At 35.0% G+C, this 23740-nt stretch overlaps 1 protein-coding gene and 1 pseudogene across 1 annotated transcript in view; both read left to right on the plus strand.

Annotated features, from left to right (window-relative positions):
* Positions 1–23740, plus strand: part of LOC145248288 (DNA-directed RNA polymerase III subunit RPC2-like) — a 191372-nt gene that overhangs the window by 136652 nt on the left and 30980 nt on the right. The window lies entirely within an intron of this gene.
* LOC145248577 (5S ribosomal RNA) lies at positions 3936–4055 on the plus strand (annotated as a pseudogene).

A 23740-nucleotide genomic window follows, 5' to 3' on the forward strand; every position in this document is an offset into this window, starting at 1 on the left:
TCATCAAAAAGTACTAAAAAAATATTAAATTTAATTTGCACAATGTTTTAACTATCACTGTGAAGTTATTAAAGAAACAATCATTTTATTATTCTTATATATATATATATATATATATATATATATATATATATATTTAAATAAGGGGGTAGTCACCAACAATGTGTATTTTTTAACATTATTTTATTCCATGTCTTGGTTTTTCATTGAGAATTATGTTTAGATCATTGTAATAATGTTTTTAAATCATTGAAATCGTTTTTAACGCGTTTCAGACGTTCTGTGAAGCGTCCTCTTTATACATCTTTCTTTCGTTGGAATTTCTTAACCCATTTTATATATATATATATATATAAGGAACTTTATCTCTGTGAGTTTGTCCCCTATGGACTGGAAAACGACTGGGTCAATTTTTATGGAATTTCACAGGAAGGTACTTTATGTGCCTGGCAGTGTTCTTAGATAGGTTTTATATCGGAATGTCTTTGATAAGTATAAATAATCGATAATCAAAATAATCCCATGAAAAAAAAGGAACAGGCTATTTTGAACAAAGTTAACTCAAGGATAAGGGTTAATGAATGTACGGTAGTCAATGGGACAATATCATATTAATCATTAGTAGTGGAAATTTGATAAATTGGATTACTTAAGGGGACGGTTCATCAAGAACTTGTTCACCTTGGACTCCCCCACTAAGCTACAAAGTCTATTTTGAACTCTGTCAAGGCAGGATAAGAACTTTCTAGCAGTTCCTGCCCAGATGTAGCAACAATACTCCATCATTGGACATACTTCGTTCTTATACAGAATTGCATCAGCAGTGAAATATCTACTATAGTGATAGAATGATCCCACCATTTTTCCAGCAGTCTTGGCAATGGATTTGATGTATGTGTTCCATCTCAGATCAGGAGTAATGGTCAAGCCCAGAAGCTTGTCAAAACATGAAGCCTCCCAAAGATGAGAGCAATTCATTTCAATTGATGCCAGGCAAGGATCAGAATGTTGATGATGGAAAGATAGAAGCTTGGTTTTAGATGCATTAAAATTAACCAGCCACCTCTTTCCCCATTGCACCATGTGCTCAAGATCAGAGGAGAGAAAGAATCAAAGAACTTTGCCGTTTATGGCCTTTGAAGTTGCCATAGATGGTAGTGTCGTCAGCATAAATGTCTATGAATAGCCTTAGGATGTGATTTGGAAGATCATTGACGTAGATCAGGGAAAGAGTTGGGCCTAGGATGGCCCCCTGAGGGATTCCAGCATTAATAATGTGAGCTTCTTATTTTTGCCCATCAACCACTACTCTTATGAACCTATCAAAGAGAAATGAAAATTTCCATATATTTCTATATTCTGGAGATTTTGTGGCAGAGACCTTTATGCTATACCCTATCAAAGGCTTTTGATATGTAATAGAGAAATTGTCATAGAAAGGAAGCCTCTGTCGAGAGATTCACTAATCCTATGAGATATAACTGTTAGCACATCTGCTGTAGATCTAGCAGTAGGGAAACCATACTGTATGTCACTGAGGCATTCATTTCAAAAGCTCTGGCTAAAGTGTAACATCACAACAGACGAACGAATCACATAAACAAACAGCTTCATTTATAAATCGACAGACAGCAGTGAAGTGACAAAGTGGTCAATATTGAGGTGTGCGCTGCAGTAGATGTGCAGTGCAAAAATGTCTTCACTGCTTGATTGCTATCGACTCTCACTCTCTTGATTTCTGTGTTGCTTTAATATAGAAATTCTTTTAATTCAGAAAGTTGATTCTTTTGGTTTGTGTTTTACGCAATTACAATTCCAAATGTAGGACATTCAATTGTTTTTGTTTATAGGCCATTTTCAATGACCCCCAACCCTCGACCGGAATGTAGGTTGATGTCACTGGTCAGCAATTGGCCGATTTCTGGCATTGCATGTGTGCACCTACATCCGATATTTTCCAGCGTTACCCGTCACCTATCTCACACAATTTCTAAAAGCTGTCCAAAACTTGCCAGTATTTAAAAGAATGTTAAACTAAAGATGATGATGATTGTACATTTAATTATGAATGGACATGTTGATGAAAATTCATGTATAAAAAAAAAGAATATACATGTTGATGAAAATTCATGTATAAAAAGAATGTACATGTTGATGAAAATTCATGTATAAAAAAGAATATACATGTTGATGAAAATTCATGTATAAAAAAGAATATAAATGTTGATGAAAATTCATGTATAAAAAAGAATATAAATGTTGATGAAAATTCATGTATAAATAAAAAGAATATACATGTTGATGAACATTCATGTATAAAAAAGAATATAAATGTTGATGAAAATTCATGTATAAAAAAGAATATACATGTTGATGAAAATTCATGTATAAATAAAAAGAATATACATGTTGATGAAAATTCATGTATAAATAAAAAGAATATACATGTTGATGAAAATTCATGTATAAATAAAAAGAATATACACGTTGATGAAAATTCATGTATAAATAAAAAGAATATACATGTTGATGAAAATTCATGTATAAATAAAAAGAATATACATGTTGATGAAAGTTCATGTATAAATAAAAAGAATATACATGTTGATGAAAATTCATGTATAAATAAAAAGAATATACATGTTGATGAAAATTCATGTATGAATAAAAAGAATATACATGTTGATGAAAATTCATGTATAAATAAAAAGAAGATACATGTTGATGAAAATTCATGTATAAAAAAGAATATACATGTTGGTGAAAATTCATGTGTAAAAAAGATACATGTTGGTGAAAATTGATGTATAAAAAAGATACATGTTGGTGAAAATTCATGTATAAAAAAGAATATACATGTTGGTGAAAATTCATGTATAAAAAAAGATACAATTTGATGAAAATTCATGTATAAAAAAGAATATACATGTTGATGAAAATTCATGTATAAAAAAGATACATGTTGATGAAAATTCATGTATAAATAAAAATAATATACATGTTGATGAAAATTCATGTATAAATAAAAAGAATATACATGTTGATGAAAATTCATGTATAAATAAAAAGAATATACATGTTGATGAAAATTCATGTATAAATAAAAAGAAGATACATGTTGATGAAAATTCATGTATGAATAAAAAGAAAATACATGTTGATGAAAATTCATGTATAAAAAAGAATATACATGTTGGTCAAAATTCATGTATAAAAAAGAATATACATGTTGGTCAAAATTCATGTATAAAAAAGATACATGTTGGTGAAAATTCATGTATAAAAAAGATGCAATTTGATGAAAATTCATGTATAAAAAGAATATACATGTTGATGAAAATTCATGTATAAAAAAGAATATACATGTTGATGAAAATTCATGTATAAAAAAGAATATACATGTTGATGAAAATTCATGTATAAAAAAGAATATACATGTTGATGAAAATTCATGTATAAAAAAGAATATACATGTTGATGAAAATTCATGTATAAAAAAGAATATACATGTTGATGAAAATTCATGTATAAAAAAGAATATACATGTTGATGAAAATTCATGTATAAAAAAGAATATACATGTTGATGAAAATTCATGTATAAAAAAGAATATACATGTTGATGAAAATTCATGTATAAAAAAGAATATACATGTTGATGGAAATTCATGAAAAAAGGATGGAGAAAAGCAACCATAGCAATTAGAATTAAAAATGCGTGGTATGTTTTTCAAATGGAATGTGTATGTTTTTTTTTGTTTTGTTTTTTTTTAATATACAGAGTGGAACGATAAGGTTGCCACCCTAAAGAAAACAACATTACAGCTTTATTTTAAAACTTTTATTGAAAAAAATCAATTCCGGTAACTTGATTATGTAGTAGACTTGGCATTTATTTAATGTAGCCAGGTTCAGCCTCAATCACCACCCTCATACATATATGGCATAATCACGTTGACACACCGGTTCCCGTCAGATCACCGAAGTTAAGCAACGTTGAGCCTGGTCATTACTAAAATGGGTGACCAATTTGAGAAGTCCGGGTGTCTGTATGTAGGAGGACGTCGACACCTCCCTGCAAAAAGTTGCAAAAACCTAACGTCGTCATCCTCCCTAATGGGGATATACATGCGACTGGGGACCGCTTGTGAATTTCATACTCCTATAAAACTTCTTCCTTCGGAGGAAGCTGGTTAAGCCCTGAATAGGGTTGATGTTGACTGCACACACACACGCCACCCTAATACAGGTCCAGAACTGATGTCCAAGGATGGAGTACTGTTGTTACATCTGGACAGCAGCTTCTAGATGCAGCTTATCCTGTCTTGACAGAGTTAAAAAAATAAATCTCTGGCATTGCATGTGTGCACCTACATCCGATATTTTCCGGCATTACCCGTCACCTATCTAACACAATTTCTAAAACCTGTCCAAAACCGGCCAATATTTAAAATGAATGTTAAAGATGATGATGATTGACATTTAATTATGAATGGACATGTTGATGAAAATTTATGTAAAAAAAAAAAAATGTAATTCTATGAAATATACTTGCATATTTATTAATGTTACTTTGGCAATATATATCGTATGTCACTTAATGAGAATGACATGTTTTATTTTACATTAAATAAATATGTTTCTTCGTTTTTTTAATTTTAATTAAACAAATCAGCAAAAAAATTTTTGAGGTGGGGTGAAGGGGATTATTTTTGAATATTGCTTGGTTCAGTGGAAACGTGATTAGCATCATCGTCATCTCTTTGCTGAGCTTTGTTGTAAAACGCTATTTGACTGATTTTTCAAAAGAAAAACGAAAAGAAAGAAAATGGAATTTATTTTGGTTAACAAAGAACAAATGCTGAATAATCAGTTTTAGTACTAAAGCTTTTGATGCTTCTCTCTAAAATATTTGTATATTTATTCTTTGAAAAAACAAAATTATTTATATATTCATCAACGTTTTGCTTTTATTTCAAGACTTTCTTGATGATTGATTTAAATTACATACGAGTACAATATTTGAAAATGTATTATGCGTTTGTGACTTGAAAAAAATGTTTTTCCTTTTTATCTCTTTTTTTAAATCAGCTATAGACATTAGAATTCAAAAGGTGTTGTACGTATATATATTGAAGAGAATGTTTCTTTTTATTTATTTATTTTTTTTTTTTTGATTTGTTTTTTAATATACATGTTATGTACCATGTTTTCTTAGGGAATTTAGTAATCTCCCACTGCAAGAAATGGGCACCATGGTCGGAAAAGTGGGATTGAGAAGTCGGCGCCCCTCCCCCCGGGAAGGGGCGTTCTGACCTGCAAAAAGTGCTTCGGTAGCCATATCGGCATTCCCCAATAAGTGCGTCCCAGGCGATTAGCAATAAACTAATCCCTTCTCAAAGAGAGAAGGCAAAGCCTGGGAGGGTGGACCACCTAGAACTGCACAGAACCAGCATTACATTTCAAATCAACAGGTTCCAGGTCATTACAGGAATGGTCTAATCTCTGTTGATTTTAGGGGCCAAGGATAAAAATCCCTAGCCGGCCTGGATGATCAGTTTTACCCTTGTACCAAGTTTTCTTATGAATATGGTGTAAAATGATTAGTCTGACAAGTGCGATCGGAGATGTGCTGCTGAACAACTTAGGCTCTCTGTCACCCCCTTCAGCCGGTCGGTTGAGACGATCGTCGACCTCAGAACTCTTCCACTCCAATTACGGCAGCCTGAAAACGACCCGACTCTGGCGGTTTGCAGCTCACTATTTTCGTCCTTCCAGTGACCACTGCCGGTGATAATTCTTAGCCGTTTTAATGTTGCTGATATGGGGTAGTGACAGAATTATCAATTGATCGTCTAAATTTATACCCTGGACCTGTCGTTGTGTACTCGTTTACCGGCGAACATCGCCGATAAGAGAGCCGTGGATTTTAGTGTGGTGAAAAAGGAAATAAAAACGATTCCACACACGAATAAACAATTAATCTGGGTTTATTCACAATAATAATGGTCTAATAATATTTCAGAGTTTGAAGGAAGTTGGCTGTAGCTATTTTAAAACGGTAGCTTGTGACTCGAGTTCAGATAAGTTTTTCGGCCATTGGAGATACGTGTTTTAAGTCAAAAGCCCTCTCTGCCCGACTTTAACACCATCTGAATTCGCCAAAATCGAATTCTCTCTCCTCCTTCTCTTCTCCCCCTCCTCTCTTCTCCTTCTGTTCTTTTCTCTGTGTTCGAGGAATATATACATATCCATCAATGCCCTTTAAACATCACGAGTTTGTATTTGTTTACAACAAGAAAACTTGCCTGTCATCAGCTTTCAAACCTTGTTTTCTAAAATAAACAACCGCCTGTCATTTCATCTCGAATTCTGTGTTTCAAAATAAACAGCCAGCTCACTCCAAACTCTGACCGTTACAACAATAAGTATCTCTTGACATACTTTTTCCTTTGTCTGTTCTAACCAAAGAGTCATTTGATCGTCCTATTTTTTCGTTCTTTTGGCTCTTTTTCTATAACGGCATATCAGCCCCATAACTTGGTTACATCTCTACCAATCCAAGTTATGACAACAGGACCATTGCCAGCACCTTCAAAATGCAAATCCGGATGGTTCAACACTTGAGGATACAGCTCAACGAAGTTTCTGGACACGGTTATGGTCTTTGGTGTGATTTCAAGTGAGGGCCACATCATGCCACCTCACATCTTCGAAGTTGGCTTGAAAGTGAACACCAAAGTGTACCTGGATGTGCTGAAGAGTGTGGTGTTCTCCTGGTGCAATCAAGTGGCTACTGGCTGACTCTGAGCATGGCAGCATGACTCTGTGCTGGCCCATAAGTCCAAAGAGAGCCAGGCTTGGCTTCAGAAGGAGTGCTACAACTTTGTACATATCTCTCACTACCCCCCCCCCCCTCCCCAACCTGAATCTGCTGGACTACTTTACTCATGCGTCAAGAACATTACCAACATGACCTCCCACAACATAAAAGTTAGCCTGATCACCGTCATCTACCAAGCTACATTGAATAGATTTCAGCTCTACTACATAATCAAATTACCTGAATTGATTTTTTCAATAAAAGTTTTAAAATAAAGCTGTAGTGTTGTTTTCTTTAAGGGGGACACTTTTATTATTCTACCCTTTATATTAAGAAAACAAAGAGCACTCATTCCATATCGAAAACATACCACACATTTTTAATTCTGTTTTTAATTCTAACGGCTATGGTTGATTTTTCTTCAATACTTTATAATGAAAATCAAGTTTTTTTAAATGTAGTTTTTGTTTACTGCCAAGGTTTTTATAGCACTAGTTCCTAAAAAAAAAAAAAACTTTTTAAAAAATAATATCAAGTTTTTGCTGTGATAGAAATTGCTTTTTAATAGGCGTCATACATAACTGAGCATTTTATCAAAATCTAATATGCTTAAGTCGGCCATATGTGACCTTTTTTTTTTTTTTTTAAGAAAAGCATATTTTGAGACTTTTTTGTGCATAGATTTAATCTGCGTGAGAGAAAATGGTTGTGTTTTTCTTTGTTTTGTTTTTTAAATATTTCTTTATTTATTAGCATAAATTAAGTTTTATCTAAGTCGTAAAACGCAAAAACATGTTAAATGCACATGTCTAAAATGATAATAGAATGTTGAATATATATATATATATAACCGTGTGTGTGTAATATAAAAATGACCTTGTGTGAAAACCCCTCTGTCAATTTTTAGCCTACAGAATTGGCATGATATATAGTGGATTTGGATCAGTGGGACAAATTCAATTTAGTTTTTAGCTGGTAAAACTAGCTGCTAAAGGGTCAAAATTTTTAAAAAATTGGAACTTGGCAGATGTTACTTCTACGCATGCACAAATATACATTTTTAGTAACGAATAACACTGGAGCACTAATTGTTTTGATTTTGATGCCACCCAAGTCATACTTTTTTTTTTTACTTTTGAAATCATTAATATATATTGGGTGTGTTATGAGTAAGTTGATGGAATCCATATTAAATAGAGAAATAGTCAACTACCTCAGCAGGAATAACCTTCTTAGTGACACACAATATGGTTTCCGCTCTGCAAGATCTACCGCAGATGTGATGTGCTGAAGGTTATATCCCACAGGATTAGTGAATCTCTTGACAAAGGCTTCCTTTCTAGGGCAATTGCTCTTGACATATCAAAGGCCTTCGACAAGGTATGGCATAAGGGTCTACTTCACAAGATTTCCAGCTACGGTATAACTGGAAATGTTTTCTCTCAATCATTAAATCATTTCTCTCCGATAGGCTCATAAGAGTAGTGGTAGATGGACAAAAATCGGAGGCCTGCAATATAAATGCTGGAGTCCCTCAGGGGTCAATCCTGGGCCCAACTCTCTTCCTGATCTACATCAATGACCTCCCTAAAAACATACTTAAATCATTCGTTGACATCTATGCTGATGACACGACCATCTACGGCAACACATCAAAAGCTGTAAATGACAAAGTTCTCTCTGATTCTCTCTCCTCTGATCTCTAGCGCGTGGTTCAGTGGGGGAAGATGTGGCTGATTACCTTTAATGCATCCAAAACCAAACTCCTATCCTTACATCATCAACACTCTGATCCCCATCTGGCATCAATTGTGATGGATGGCTCTCGTCTGGGTGAGGCCCCGTGTTTTGACAAGCTATTGGGTTTGACCTTTACTCGTGATCTGAAATGGAACACGTACATCAAGTCTGTTGCCAAGGTTGCTGGAAAGATGGTGGGATCCTTCTACCGCTCCAGAAGATATCTCACTACTGATGCAATTCTCTATCTATATAAAAGCCAAGTACGTCCAAGGATGGAATACTGTTGCCATATATGGGCAGGAGTTGCTAAAAACAGCCTATCCTGCCTTGACAGAGTACAAAATAGACTTCGTGGCTTAGTGGGGGATGCCCTTTTCTCTACCCTGCAACCTCTCTCCCACAGAAGAGACGTTGCGAGCCTATCCTTATTTTATCGTTATTTCCATGGCAGGTGCTCGTCTGAACTCCAATCTCTGGTCCCCCCTCGCCAATCTTTCACGAAAAACACCCGTCTAGCTGAATCCACTGTGAAAAATTTTCCCCACTCTATATCTGTGCCTAAATCAAAACGCGGATTCCATGAACAAAGCTTCTTTCTTAGAATTGCACGCCTGTGGAACTCTGTTCCGTCTGCCTGCTTCCCACCGGACTACAACTTGGATGTCTTCAAGTCCAACGTTAACAAATTCCTAATAAACCGCCCCCTTAAGTAAACACTTCATCAAATCTCCACACTAATCCCTGAGTGGCTTCCGAGTGTTGATAAGTGGTGATCACTGTGTAAAAAAAAAAAAAAAAGAAAAAGAAAGGGTACAATATAATAATTAATAGAGCATTTATTGGCTCAAGTGATAACTAGTAGTTGTAAATTGAATTGTTTCCAGCAGACATTGTTTTCTGAAAATAAAAGACTTCAGTTTCTGAATTTTTTAGATGAGGGTGAATAATTCATATTTGAATTATTTGGACTACTGTTCTCATTTTGAATGCTATTCTCACAATGTTTCAGTCAACATAATCTTTGACCTTCTTCAGGTGTATTTTGTTGAACTTGGGAATCTGCATATATATATATATATAAGTGAAAATGTCTGTGTGTATGTGTGTCTGTTTGAGTGTCTGTGTACATTTTCCAACACAATAACTCTGTCAATTTTCAGTCTACAGATGCGAAATTTGATATACAGGGTACTGAGATTTGGGAAAACTTCGTAATCCGTTTTCGGCCAGAAATTTGGCTGTTAAAGGGACAAAGTTCAACGATTTGACCTTTGAGAACTCTACCAAACCCCTCCGCCAATTTTGGGTCTAAACACTTGAAATTTTAGATATAGGTTCCTTGGACATGGGTCTAACTTAATAACTTGATTTGAGCCCAAAACAATAAATGTTCAGGGATCAGGGGTCACAGTTAAAAAAATTGACCACTTTTTTAATTTTTTTATTTTTGCTCAACATACACCTCCAAATACCCGGGTAACGCCAGGCTGAAATGCTAGTATATATATATATATATATATACACACACAAGAGGAAAATATATTGATAATAAAAAATATATACTGTTGCATATTTTTTTTTTTTTTCACTCACGTTCACCCCTAACAAGGCATATAGCTATTTGGACGTAAGGGGCTGCTATTTGGAATCATGCCTAGGAAACATTAACAAGATGTTGGTTTACATTACATTTAAACTTCTGCGTATCAGTACAGTCAGGGAAGCAGGTAGCAGGAAGGGAATTCCAAAGTTTAGCTGTTTGAGGGAAGAAACTATTAGACTAGAAAGCTTTCTGGAATTTAGGGACTTCAATAGTGAAGGGGTGTGATTTTGTTAAGCGGGTTTTTCGGGGATATGTATGTTGAGGGGCCACAAGTGCAATGAGTTCATCAGAGCACATTCCATTAAAATATTTGTAAAACAAGCACAGAGATGCAACATTATGGTGATGGGGCAGGAGTTGGAGCTTAGTTGACAAAGTGGGACCTATTAGATTGGAAACTTTTTTTGGACCCGATCCAAGAGAGAGAGACTAGTAGTAGATACAACAACCCAGATGTGGCGACAAAACCCCATGCATGGGCCAATGGTTGCTTTGCAGAAGTACAGGATTCTCTCAGATGTAAGTAGTCTTCTAGCATGATAGAGGGAACCCACCTTCTTTGCAGCAGCCTTTGCAATGTCTTCTATTTATTGGTTCCAGTTTATATTGCCTGTGAATGTTTAGCCGAGAAATATTGGTAGTTGAGGCTTCTTGTAATTATTAAAGAACAGCTTAGTCTTACTAATATTAAATGTTACCATCCATTTACGGCTCCATTCCACTATGGTCTGGAGGTCATTTTCTAACAATTCTGCCATTTTCTTGGATTTATGTACATCCGTTCTTCCCTTAGGCATGTTATAGTGCAGTATATCATCAGCAAATATACCTGTTCTCGGATACAATATTATCAAGGAAGTCATTAATATAGATTTATTCATCAATTTAAAACCAAGGAATACGATACAGGGCATATGGGTTAGGTGTTTCATTTCCTTATTTCAAATTAATGAATAAATCTGTATGCATCAGTATATATTTCTCCATTATCAATATCTTTTCCTATTGTATCTAAGCTCCACCTGCTTGTCAAGCTTTTTGTTATATCGAAAAGTCTTCAGTTAAAGAATCCTTATATGTTTCTTTGATCCTCTTATGTTTTTAAATCTCCAAAACAGCTACATGGTAAGCAGCTGATGATCCCCGTTTTCTATTTACAAATTTTTAGTTAAGGTTTTTTCTTTTCATCCTTATGTAGTTAAATTCGGTTTTAAAATCGAAAACTTTTGCGAAATCGGCTTATGCAAATGCTAAGTCTATTTCTGTTTAACAATTTTAGTTAAGGCTTTTTTTTTTCTTGTTTTTTTTTTCATCCTTATATAAATGATTTCTCTTTTGTCATTAAACTTTTTAGAAGTCGGATTATGTAGATGCTAAGTCTGCGATAGGTAAAAGTGAATTTTTTTTTTCCTTCCGAGAATTTAAACTGCATTCTTTATTTTTATTTTTGCATTTTTTTTTTATTCAAAGCTTCTTTAGACTATATATATATATATATATACAGTTGTGCCCGATATTATTCATACCCCCTCTTGAAAATTGAGTTTATTAGGTGTAACTTTGTAAGAATTTATTGTTTACGTCCATATTGATACATATTCTTAATAAACCTCTTCTGATCATTTTCGTCATTTTAAAATCTCGGGATACTTGTAATAAAAGAAATATACAGCTATTTATAAAATCTGCAATGTTCAAAAATAATCATACCCCCTTATTTTTTCAGTATTAATCGAGTTTCTGACTGTTTGTTTCCTGTTTGATTCTTATTTTGAATGCTTTTATACAACCTTTGATTAATTTCATTTCGTTTTTTGCATTTTTCAGAAATTAAAATGATATCAACTGAAAACCAAAAAAAGAATAAAAATTATTAGAATGGGGAAGAAAAAAGAGCTTAGTAATGATCTTAGGACTAAAATTGTGAATTCACATAAGGATGGTTTAGGTTACAAGTCAATTTCCAAGAAATTTGAGGTCCCTACAGCAACAGTACAGAGCATCATCAAAAAATTCCAGAGCCACCACACAACAAACAACTTGATTGGTAGAGGAAGGAAAAGGAACTGTCTGCTAGAGCCACCAGGAATATTGTAAGAAGTCTTAATGCAAATCCAACCACCACTACTAAGAACATTTTAGAAAATCTGGAGTCTTCTGGCATAAAAATATCAAGGCAAACATTGCAAAGGACTCTGCATGAAAATGGTCTGAAAGGAAGAAGACCAAGAAGGACTCCATTGCACACCGGAAAACGCCTTGCAGCACGTCTAAAGTTTGCTAGGACCTATGTGAATTCTCCAGAGTCCGTTTTCTCAAGTATTTTGTGGACTGACGAAACAAAAATTGAATTGTTTGGCCATATGGATGCTTCTTACGTTTGGAGGAAGAAAGGAGAAGCTTACAACCCAAAGAACACCATACCCACGGTGAAACATGGTGGTGGTAGCCTAATGTTTTGGGGCTCCTTTTCGGCTAGTGGTCCAGGTAGTTTGGTCAAGATAGATGGAACCATGAAGAAGGAGCAATATTTTGAGATACTCCAGAAAAACATTAGACAGGATGCGGAGAAGCTCCATTTAGGACCAAACTGGGTCCTTCAACAGGATAATGATCCAAAACATACTGCCAAAATAGTCAAGAAATGGTTTGAGGATAATCACATTAATGTTTTGGAATGGCCTAGCCAGAGTCCTGACCTGAACCCTATCGAAAACCTCTGGCACATATTGAAAACTGAGGTTAAAAAGAGGAAACCTAGAAATTTGAGGGATTAAGAGAACTACTGCATTGAAGAATGGTCAAAAATCAGTGTTGATGATTGTAAAAACCTTGTTGATAAATATCCAAAACGGTTACAGGCAGTTATTAAGAATAAAGGGCATGCTATTGACTATTAGTAAGAGAGGTATGAATAATTTTGAACTAGTGTCATTATTGTTTTTCTTAGTATAATGCTTCAAACTTGCATAATTTATTTATTTGTTGAGTTTAAATTAAATGCTTATGCTTGATTTATTGTTTGAAATCCCTTTAATATTGTCTATCTTCTGGTTTGAGCAATATTCTTATAGAAATCTCAAAGATCCGAGGGGTATGAATAATATCGGGCACAAGTGTATATATATATATATATATAAACAGTTTAGTGGTTTGAATAAAATTCTGAAAATCAAAATACAAACACACATATTCGAGTTAAGAATTTATTGTTTGACACAAGGAATATATAGATGGGTCTTAATTCGAATATGTGTTTATATTTTGATTTTCAGAATTTAACTTGAACCACTAAACTGATATATTGCTCTATTTCTTAAATATTGAGCTTTACCTTTTTGGCTAGGATCACCCTGAAAGTATTACCTCAATGTAATATCTATCAGAATATTTCACCTGATCTTTAATCTGTGTCTTCTCTTGCTTATATATATATATATATATATATATATGCGCACACATATATAAAATAGTAGCGTTTGTGTGTGTAATGTACAACTCTTCTACAGTCCAAACCACTGGACCGATTATAACCAAACCTGGGATGGTGCACATCATTTTCAAGGTTAAGATCAAAGATCAAGGTCATAGCCTATGTATATATACTCTCTTACAGCCCACACCACTGAACCGATCATGACCAAACCTGGCATGATGATACCCCCCCCCACCTATTGGTTGGTGCAGACCATTTTCCAAGGTCAAAGATCAAGGTCACAGCCTATGTATATATACTCTCTTACAGCCCACACCACTGAACCGATCATGACCAAACCTGACATCACAATGGTGCATACCATTTTTCAAGGTCATCGCCAGAAGTGAAGGTCATGTTTAGTGTGGCTCTTCATAAACCCCTAACTAGGGATGGTGCACACCTAGTTGGTGTTCGTCCCCATCCCCGGGGGTCAACACCATGGCACCGGCCAACTTTGTGAATTTGAGTCAGATCACCGTCATCCACCCCCATCCCCTCAACAATTAAAAAAATGTTAATGATTGTGATTCTTTCTAATTGTTTCAAATGTTATGTGTAACAATATAAGTGTCAACTTTGATATAACCTATTTGATTTAAAGTTCATTGTTGGATTTCAGTCACTTCAGGAGGTAATTTTAAAAATAAATTTAAATACCTTAAAAAATAGTTGCTCTTACAACACCCACTTACTGCAAGGGTGCTCCTGAAGCGGGTACCTAAGCATACAACAAAGTCCTGCGCAAAGTGCAGGTATCTTTGCTAGTATATATATATATATATATATATATATATATATAATGTAGTAATAAGTAGTAAGATTGCACATCTGAAGACAAGAATAGGTTTAAAGCTCCCAGAATTAATACTAGAATTGTCCGCAAGGACCCGTGGTATAATGGATAAAGTACTTGGTAATATTTAGTTATAAAGTAACACTCTTCTGGAGGTTGAAGGTTCAATCCTCAGGGTGGGCGACACCCAAAATGCAGTTGTGAATTACTTGAGACTTCTATCTGGTCATGGCTGATGGGACGAGAATATGCTAGCCCTACAAACTAAAAGGTTCTGTTTAAAATTCGGTGCAGATTCTGGAGTTTGACAATATACACAGGGGGGGGGTTACGTTGAACGGAGCATTGTGAATGATGCAACTAATACAGAAAATCCAGAAAATGAAATGCCACTAACAATAATGGTCTAATAAAACTTTGAAATGAGTATTTAAGATGATTTTCAAACATCCTCTCATAAAATTTTGCCATAAAAAATAATTGTTTGAGTTAAGGAATTTGATGATCTGACATTAAAACAAAGATTTTCAACATCTGTTTGCTGCATAGAAACAGATGCTGAAGAAATTATCTCTGTCTCAATGTGGAACTCTAAAATACAATGATACCATAATGTTGGATAGGTGACGGGTTACACAAGGAAAACATTGGATGTATTGCACACATGCAAATACAGGATCTTACAGATGTTAAATCTGATTGTTGATATAATTCAATTAAAAGAAAGTAATCCAGCGACATTCTGATCGAAGAGGTGGGGTCATGGAAAATGACCTAAAAACGGGAACAATAGGACGACCTATTGTGTTGGATTGGAATTACTAAAAATGCAAAACACTAGAACAATTGAATTCTGATTTATGAAGAATGCTAATATAAGAGCAAAACATGAAAGCCAGCAACTAGTGTAAGTGACATTCCTACCGTCGCCCCACTTGACACCACACCACCAAACCTTACATACTGACCGATCTTGCTCTTGTTATTGAAAACTGCCGACTCCATTTGTTATCCGTTCGTCTGTTGTTTTGAAGAACTTGACCAGAGATTATATTTATGCTCAACAACACAACAGTAGCATGTGGACATGTTTCAAGAACAAATTCAAGAAGAGATTTGCAAAGGATTGCAACGCCGATTTCAAAACAACTTGAAATGATTAAAAATGAGGAGAAATCGATGTATTATTTTGTGCCCTCTTTCAAGGTCAGTGTTTCTTTCAGCCGCAGGATTTTGTGCAGAAAGATGCAATTTATTTTAATTTTAAACAAAGCCATGAATCTTTGAGAGGCATTATCCATCTGTTGGTCTGCCATACTTCAATTTAAAATCGTGTTTTTTTTTCTTGAGCAAATGTGCCACACAAGAAAATCTATTAACTAAGGCAGATCAGGCAAACTGTAGCAAACCCAACTATGGAATGGACCTACTTCATCGCAAAATATGACAACATATATTTTGGTTTCGAATCCCAAGTTTGGATGTGTCTAACTGATGAGCCCAAATAAGGGCAAAATTGAAGTCTTGGACTTTTGGTTTGTTGGCTGTCGTGGCCCTTGTGAGCTGTGAATTTGTTTGGCTGTGGAAATAATTATATCTTCTCTCATGCTCTGAAAATTATAAGCACGCATTTGAAGTGCAACCAGAGATTATATGTTCAACAATAGAATAGTGGCATATGGACATGTTTCAAGAACAAATTCAAGGAGAGATTTGCATAACAATCTCAAGCAATTGGAAGTGAGGTGAAATCAATGTATTATTCACGGTCAATCATTTTTACTCTTTCCTCCGGCTGTAGAATTTTGTGCAGAAAGATGTGATTAATTTATTTTAATTTTAAAACGAACCCAAGAATCTTTGAGAGGCATCATCCATTTATTGGTCTGCCATAATTTAAAATTGCGTTTTCTTTTGTCAGTCATGCATCAGTTTGAAATTCTATTTTCTTGGGTTGCTATGATTGTAGAGAAGTTGACTTGACTTCCCTTGCCTGTTGTCGACAATGGAATCTTAGGAAGTGACATCAGTCAGAAGAGTGATGAGGTCAATTCTGCTTCCATTGTCACAGACTAAAAGATTTCAGTTCAAAATTCCGTATAGATTTCAAAGTTCAACAAGATGCACTTGAAGAAGGTCAGAGGTTACATCAGCTGAAATGTGAGACTAGTAGCATATGGACATGTTTCAAGAACAAATTCAAGAAGAGATTTGCAATACCGATTCCATAACAACCTGAAGTGATTAAAAGTGAGGAAGAATCAGTGTAATATTTTGTATCATCTGAAATGTGAGAATAATGCTCAAGATGAGATTAGTAATCCAAATAATTAATCCTAATCTAAAATATTCCCAAACTTATTTTTAGTCAATAGAAATTACAATATTATTTTAAATGCATTATTTCCTTTTACTGCTGCATATTTTTATCTTTGTATTTTCTTTTGTAATTTAACTGAGGAGGTACTATGTCTATGTGAGAATAGTTTTATGAATGAAAATGCTTTAATAAACTTTGAACTTACAGTTTTATGGTTTAAATGTTCAATGTTTTCTCTATTCTTCTGAACAAACATAGCGCTATGTTGATTAGCCAATCAAAATGCTTGAAACGAATCTGTAATACATCTATTAATAAATATGTTCACAGTTCTTTATCAGTAGTGTTAGTAGAACATTTTTATAGAAAAAAAAATCTACTTCCTCTATGATATCACTAAATTAAAAAGAAAATGTTGACAGGATTAAATATTAAAGTATAAAAATCGATTGGAAATCGCTTAAAATATAACAAACAAAATTTGATATTGAGGTAGAAACCAAATTATTACTATTGTATGACATAAAATCAAACAAAAAAAAAAAAAAAGAAGAAAAAGAAACTGGCTGGCTCAACTTTATGTATTAGGTATAATTATATTCACAGCAGCTATTGCTAATACTTTCCTCTCTTCTGTTTTTTCGTTTGACATAAACAAACAAATGTCATGCTTGGTATCCAACAGTAAGTTTGTTCAGCATGTGGGCAACTACATACAAAAAAAAGGAGGAAAAGTGTTGGGAGATATGTAGCAAGAGGGATAGGTACAGAAGAAAGAGTAGTTTGCACATGTATTCTTTAAAAGCAAATGACATTGTCTAAGAAATGTTTGTTTTTATGGGATGAATGACATAAACCCAGTTGCATGTAAATATGCAAAAAAACAAACAAACAAACCCAGCAATGGTGTTCATCCTAGGTGGATTGAACTGACTTTATCTGAAAGAGGAAGTGCCTAGGGAATATGTAATTCACAAGTGGTACCCAGTTGCATGTATACATAAATATAGAAATTAGTAAATTTGGGCAGCATTTTTTCTTTTATGCATGTTTCATTGAAGAGCAGGGATGATTCCTGATTGTTTGAAACAAACAGGAATTGTCCCTGTTCTTCAATGAAACGATCTAGAAGTGGATAGTATTTGTTATCTATATATATAAATCTCACCTGTCTGTATGTATGTTTGTATGTCTCGCAAAAACTTTTGACAGAGGCGACGGATCCTACAAGATCAGTATCATTTTGGAGCTAGACATATCAGACGACAAATATCGAAAAATTAGCCCTAAACATTAATTCATTCACCTTAAACTCGACCGTTTTGTTTCAATATTAAAATTTAAAAAATCGAAAAAAAAAAGACATCTCACAGCACGATTTGAACCCAAAACCTTTAAATAATGAGTCCACGCTCTAAGCAACTGAGCTAAGACGACGTCGACGAAATTGTGTCTGTTTTTTTAATATTTAAAGTAAATCATGTTCCGACGTCGTATGACGTATGCATAGAAGCAAACTTGTCATGAGAGGACGGTTTTTGCTGACCCCTCCCTGTAGAAAACTGATTATTTTAGGGTGAAGAAATTAATGTTTTTGGCCAATTTTTCGATATTTGTCGGGCGAAGGTTGAAACTTTAAAATGATACAGATCTCATGAAAATCTGTGACCCGTGTCGAAAGTTTTTGCGAGACATACAAACACACACACATACATACATACAAACATATATACACACATTTTCGCTTTTATATATATAGATTAAATTAAGTGAAAGTACACTTTTCCATGTTAAGAATAGTTTTCTAAATAATATTTCAGCACAATCTGTAAACTGCACAAGTATCTGTTCTGGACTTTAAAGTACATCTGGTGATGATGCCCCAATTTGGGACTTTGGGGGAGTGTGAAGTCCTTCCTTAGCTGCCGTTAGTCGCAGGTTGGATTGGTAATACCTGTCGGGGTTCAATCTATGGGTTCTTTCAGCTGCAAGAAAATCATATTTTTTCTGATATATTTTTTTGTTTTGATATCTTTTCTGTTCTCGATCAGTTAAAAAGAAATCATTCTAGACTGAGGTAATTTTAATTTTTGTTCTAATCGAGAGTTGTTCCCCCCTCCTTATTTATTTATTTTTTTTTAGGGAGTTTGATTTTCCCTATCAACGCTGCCCCCTCCACCCTCAGGTGATAGGAAGTTTTAAAAAAAAAAGGGAAAAAGAAAAAGGACAAAAAGATAAGAGGAAATAACTTTATTAGAAGATCAAAGTCGTAGGAAATAGGGTTGGTGGAAAAACAATAGATAGGAAGTTGTTCACCATGGAAAAGAAAAGGAAGCTGAAATATGATCTCTGGTTATGACGGTAACAAAAGGACTAAACAATGCATGTATATTTACAGTTGGTTTGTGAGCACTTTGGAGAGTGGCTATGAGTTTATGACAATAGGGATGGTTTGCAAACAGTCTTTGGTTTGTGACAGTTGCAAGTTAGACATGGTGGTAGCCAAATCATGGTTTGAACCAAGTCAGGAGAGTTTTAGGAGATTGAGATGAGGTGACATCAACTTAAACTCTGCCTCGACAGAACCTTCATGTGGACCTTAGTGTGCAGAGGGTCGATAGTCTCATCACACACACGCACCCAGAGTGCAACTGATATTTAAAGAAAGAGTTGGAGTCTGTGTTTTCTTTTGTTTCTCTTGTTTTATTTAAAAAATTTTTTTAAATACTTATAAACCTGTGCGCACCCCTACAACAGTCGCCATAAGAAGAAAAAAAAGTAAAGAACTCCATGACATGCAACGTTGCGGTTGGCGATCGTTGTCAAGCAGGGGATGTATGGCCTTACAGGCATTACTCCCACATCCTCTCTAAACCAGACATGAGTACTACTCAGGATTCTATTCATGGGTAGAATCCGTCCCGTGTGTAACATGAAACTGCAGCTGCTCATTTGCACGTAAAGTAAAAATCATGAATAATTATCTGAAGCTGTTTCAAAATGTGAAATTTCCCATTTTTGTAAAACATTTTTTTATTTTGTTTTAGTTGGGACTGGAGCATCCTACTGGATGCCAGACATTCACCTGCCTATCATACATTCTAAGCAAGAGATATCTTTAAGATTGAAACTGTCCTCTGCAATTGTTTGCATTTCTCTTGTTATTCTCGTGCAATTGTTTGTATTGCACTTGGTTCATCGGGTATATTTGCCAGATTAGAAATTCTTTTTCATGAGCATGGTTCCTCTTATAATTACAGGAATAATAGAGATCTTAAGATTCCAGTTTCTTTCCATGTCATACACGAGATATTATTGGTATTTTACTTTCTTTTCCTTCTCAGCATCATTGAGAACACTAACTTTGAAGGTTGCTTCTTTCTCCTTGTCCTATACCACTATGTCAGGTTTAATAACTCCATTGTCTAGATACGTAGCTGTAAGAATTGCATAGTCATACTGGATGGTGTATAACTTGTTTCCAACTGTTATTTCTGGTATATGTTTCCAGGACTTGCTGCTACATTCGATATTCAATTTTTTACAGATGATCCAGTGGAGATATTTACACACTTCATTGTGCTGCATAGAAGCTGTTTTCACAGCAGAACCTTACAGCTAGATGTCAGGTGGCTCACTCTACTTTTGTGTGGCAGAACCTGCACTTGTGATTCATCTTCTTAAAAGCATTAGTCATCAAGCCTTGATCTTTGGCCGTCATTATAATCCTCTTCTGATGATAGTGGAACAATCCTCTTTTTAGCCAGTCTTTATTTATCTATATAGTCCTAGGTGAATTCATTCAGAAAATACTTGGAATGCTATTATTTGACCCATACTTCCATTTTTTTTTTTTACAATGGAAGGTTTTGACGACTCTTTGGGGCTATTTCCGTAACAGACTTGTTTTCTGATTCTGTCTCATTTGTAAGACAGTTTTGTCAAAAATGTTTGGCCAGTTTTGTGATGGAGGTTGTTCTGCTGACTTTTGTTTTGTGATGTTGATGTATCATCATGAGGCTTGGATTTTGGGGACTCATCAAATATTGTCTGCTGCTCATAATAATGGCATGATGTTAATAGTCAATCTCCCATACTTTCAGCTCCTCTGGGCAGATACAACCTAGACAAGCACTGGTTTCTGTATGTTACTCTGTACAGTGTCAGCATTTTCCTGGTTTTAGTGTCTAGTTTATGTCGCTTTTGTGACTAGTCAATAATACCAAAACTGTTATCACACGTTGGTTGGTTACCTTACTTTTGTTTGTAAGTTCTGTTTTGCAGATTTTCCTAACACAGCTTATATATTCTCTGCCAATTTTTTTCTCTCATCTTGGCATGCTGGATTGAATCATTCTCCTCTGTTAAGATATTTTTTATCGTTCCTGCTCTTTGAGGTCTTTGATGTCAGGGTCTTTTTTTGATTTTACTTTGATTAGTTTTAATAGATCAAAGGTTCCGTCGTGGAGTTAACTCTTGATTTTATTATGATTTGAATTTATATCTGACGATTCTTTTACGAATAGATGATGTTCCTTTTCTAGCTGCTATCTGTATTTCATGCCAGCTTGATCTTCCAGGGATTGTTCCAAGTATTTCTTAAGATTTTTTTTTCATTAAACCAGTTGCTCCTATCACGATTGGTATAAGATTGATTTTTTTAAGGAACCATGTCGTTTTTAAATCATTCTTTAGCTCCTGATATTTTGATATCTTTTCCCGTTCACCTCTATTAACGCCATAGTCATTTGGGACAATGACATTGATAATGAGCACAGTTCTTTCAGCCTTGATCCATATTACAATGTCGGATTTGATGACCCTGTCTTATATATATTTTATATTTCGCATGTCATTTTTTGTTTTATTTTACTTCAGTCGAAGTTCTCAGAAATCAAGGGGCCCATGACCTGGGGCTAACACTTGAACTCTATATGAGATTCATAGATATTCGAATGTTCCATTAAAGTTCTTTATCTCTCAAGCACTGAGTATATAAAGAAATTGAGAACATAATTTTCCTCTCCCCAATTAACCATTTTTATACGTATATCTTTTATTTTGGTCTCTTGGTCTTACTAGATTCCAGGACAAGACAAGAAAAGAATTTATCTAGTCTGGTGGAGTATCTAGCTTTTTGCTATTACTTGAGGTAATATCACTTGGAGAAGGTGCACCATTCCTTGGAAAAGCTGTGGAGTAGCCGTAGTGAGGAGATCTTATTTGGGCTGCGAATACTATGTGATTTTGAATATTTGGTCAGGGTTTACTTCTATGGAAAAAGTATCCTCATGCCAGGTTGTTCTGACAAACCCCTGTACAGAGAGACCTTAGACACTCAAGTTCTCCCCAGTAGGTATCGCATGTCATCAGTATGTGTTTACATGTTGCTTAGCAAATTAGAACATTTAAATTACAGGGTGGAATGATAAATTTGTCGACCTAAAGAAAACAACACCACAGCTTATTTCAAAACTTTTATTGAAAAAAAATCAATTCAGAAAATTTGATTATGTAGTAGCGCTGATGTCTATTCAATGTAGCCACCTTCAGCTTCAATCACCACCTCGATATGGGTCCAGAACTGGGAGCATGCCTTTTCCATAAGCACTAGCGAATACTCGGCAGATGGCGGCGATCAGACTGGCTTTGGTGTTGTGGGAGGTCATGTTGGTGATGTTCTCGAAGTATGATCAAACAAAGTCTAGAAGGTTCAGGCGGGGGAAGGAGGGGGGCAGTGAGAGAAGGGTACAAAATTGTAGCACTCCTATTGAAGCCAAGCCTGTGTCTCTTTGAACTTGTGGGCCGCTGCCGAGTTCTGCTGCCACACCCAAGGTCTGGCAGCAGCCGTCTGATTGCACCAGGGGATCACCACACTCTTCAGCACATCCAGATACACTTGGATGTTGACTTTCAAGGTAACTTCAAAGATGTGAGGTGTCTCTCACTTGAAACCACACCAAAGACTATAACTGTGGCCGGAAACTTCATTGAGCTGTGCCCTCAAGCATTGAACCGTCCGGATTTGCATTTTGAGATTGCTGGCAATGGTCCTGTTGTTATAACTTGAATTGGTAGAAAGCATGAGGTGTACAGTGGTGCATCTCAGATTTCGCTTGTTGAACCTTGTGTCACTTTCAGACATGATAGAAAGCTCCTATTGCTCTTGGGATTTGTACACAACTGGCCAACTAGTAGATGGTCTGCAACAAACAAAGAAAACCGGTTTTCATCAAACGGAAATGGAATCATGTCGTCTTTTCTAGGGTGATAATTTTATTGTTCCATCCTGTATCATTCACCATTGAATATGTCTTTTTTATTTTCTGTATATATTTGTTTCTGGAAAATGATTATCACAAAAACACTGCTTTCTTTAACAAATTTTAAAACGGTGACTCAATCCTGCATTAAATAACCCAGAGGTTTTTCAATGTTTTGTAAAACAAACAAACAAAACAAAAAACGGTTCATAAAATTCAGTCAGGCTTATCATTTACATGTGTTTCTTTAAGTGTTATCAGCTGAAAAAAAATTTTTTTTTAATGGTTGGGGAGAGGGATATCTATTTCCTGTAAAAAAAAAAAAAAAAAAAAAAAAAAATTGGTCAATTGATTGATGTCAGTGGGTGATCTCAGCCCCTGGTGTTTATCTGTCCCCATCCACTTAATACCCTCATCAAGATAACTACTTTGAGTTCAAACAAACAAAACCCTTTAAGTTGATACCTCTGCCCCCCCCTCACCGGAACAATCAAGATAAGAATTTCCTTTATATTAACATTATTCATGCCAAGCATTGTTCTGAGAGTCTTTTCCAAGTCATGTAAATTGTGTATTCTTTAAATGAATATAGATGCCATATTGTCTGAGAAATGTGTTTTTTGTTGAATGACTTCAATTCAACATGAATGTCATGTCAAGACTTATGCTAGGACAGACACCATTTTTTTTTTTTTTTTCACTTTATTTTTACTGTTAT

The sequence above is a fragment of the Euprymna scolopes genome, chromosome 26 (assembly GCF_053919585.1).
Source record: "Euprymna scolopes isolate OS-2025 chromosome 26, ASM5391958v1, whole genome shotgun sequence".
NCBI lineage: Eukaryota > Metazoa > Mollusca > Cephalopoda > Sepiida > Sepiolidae > Euprymna > Euprymna scolopes.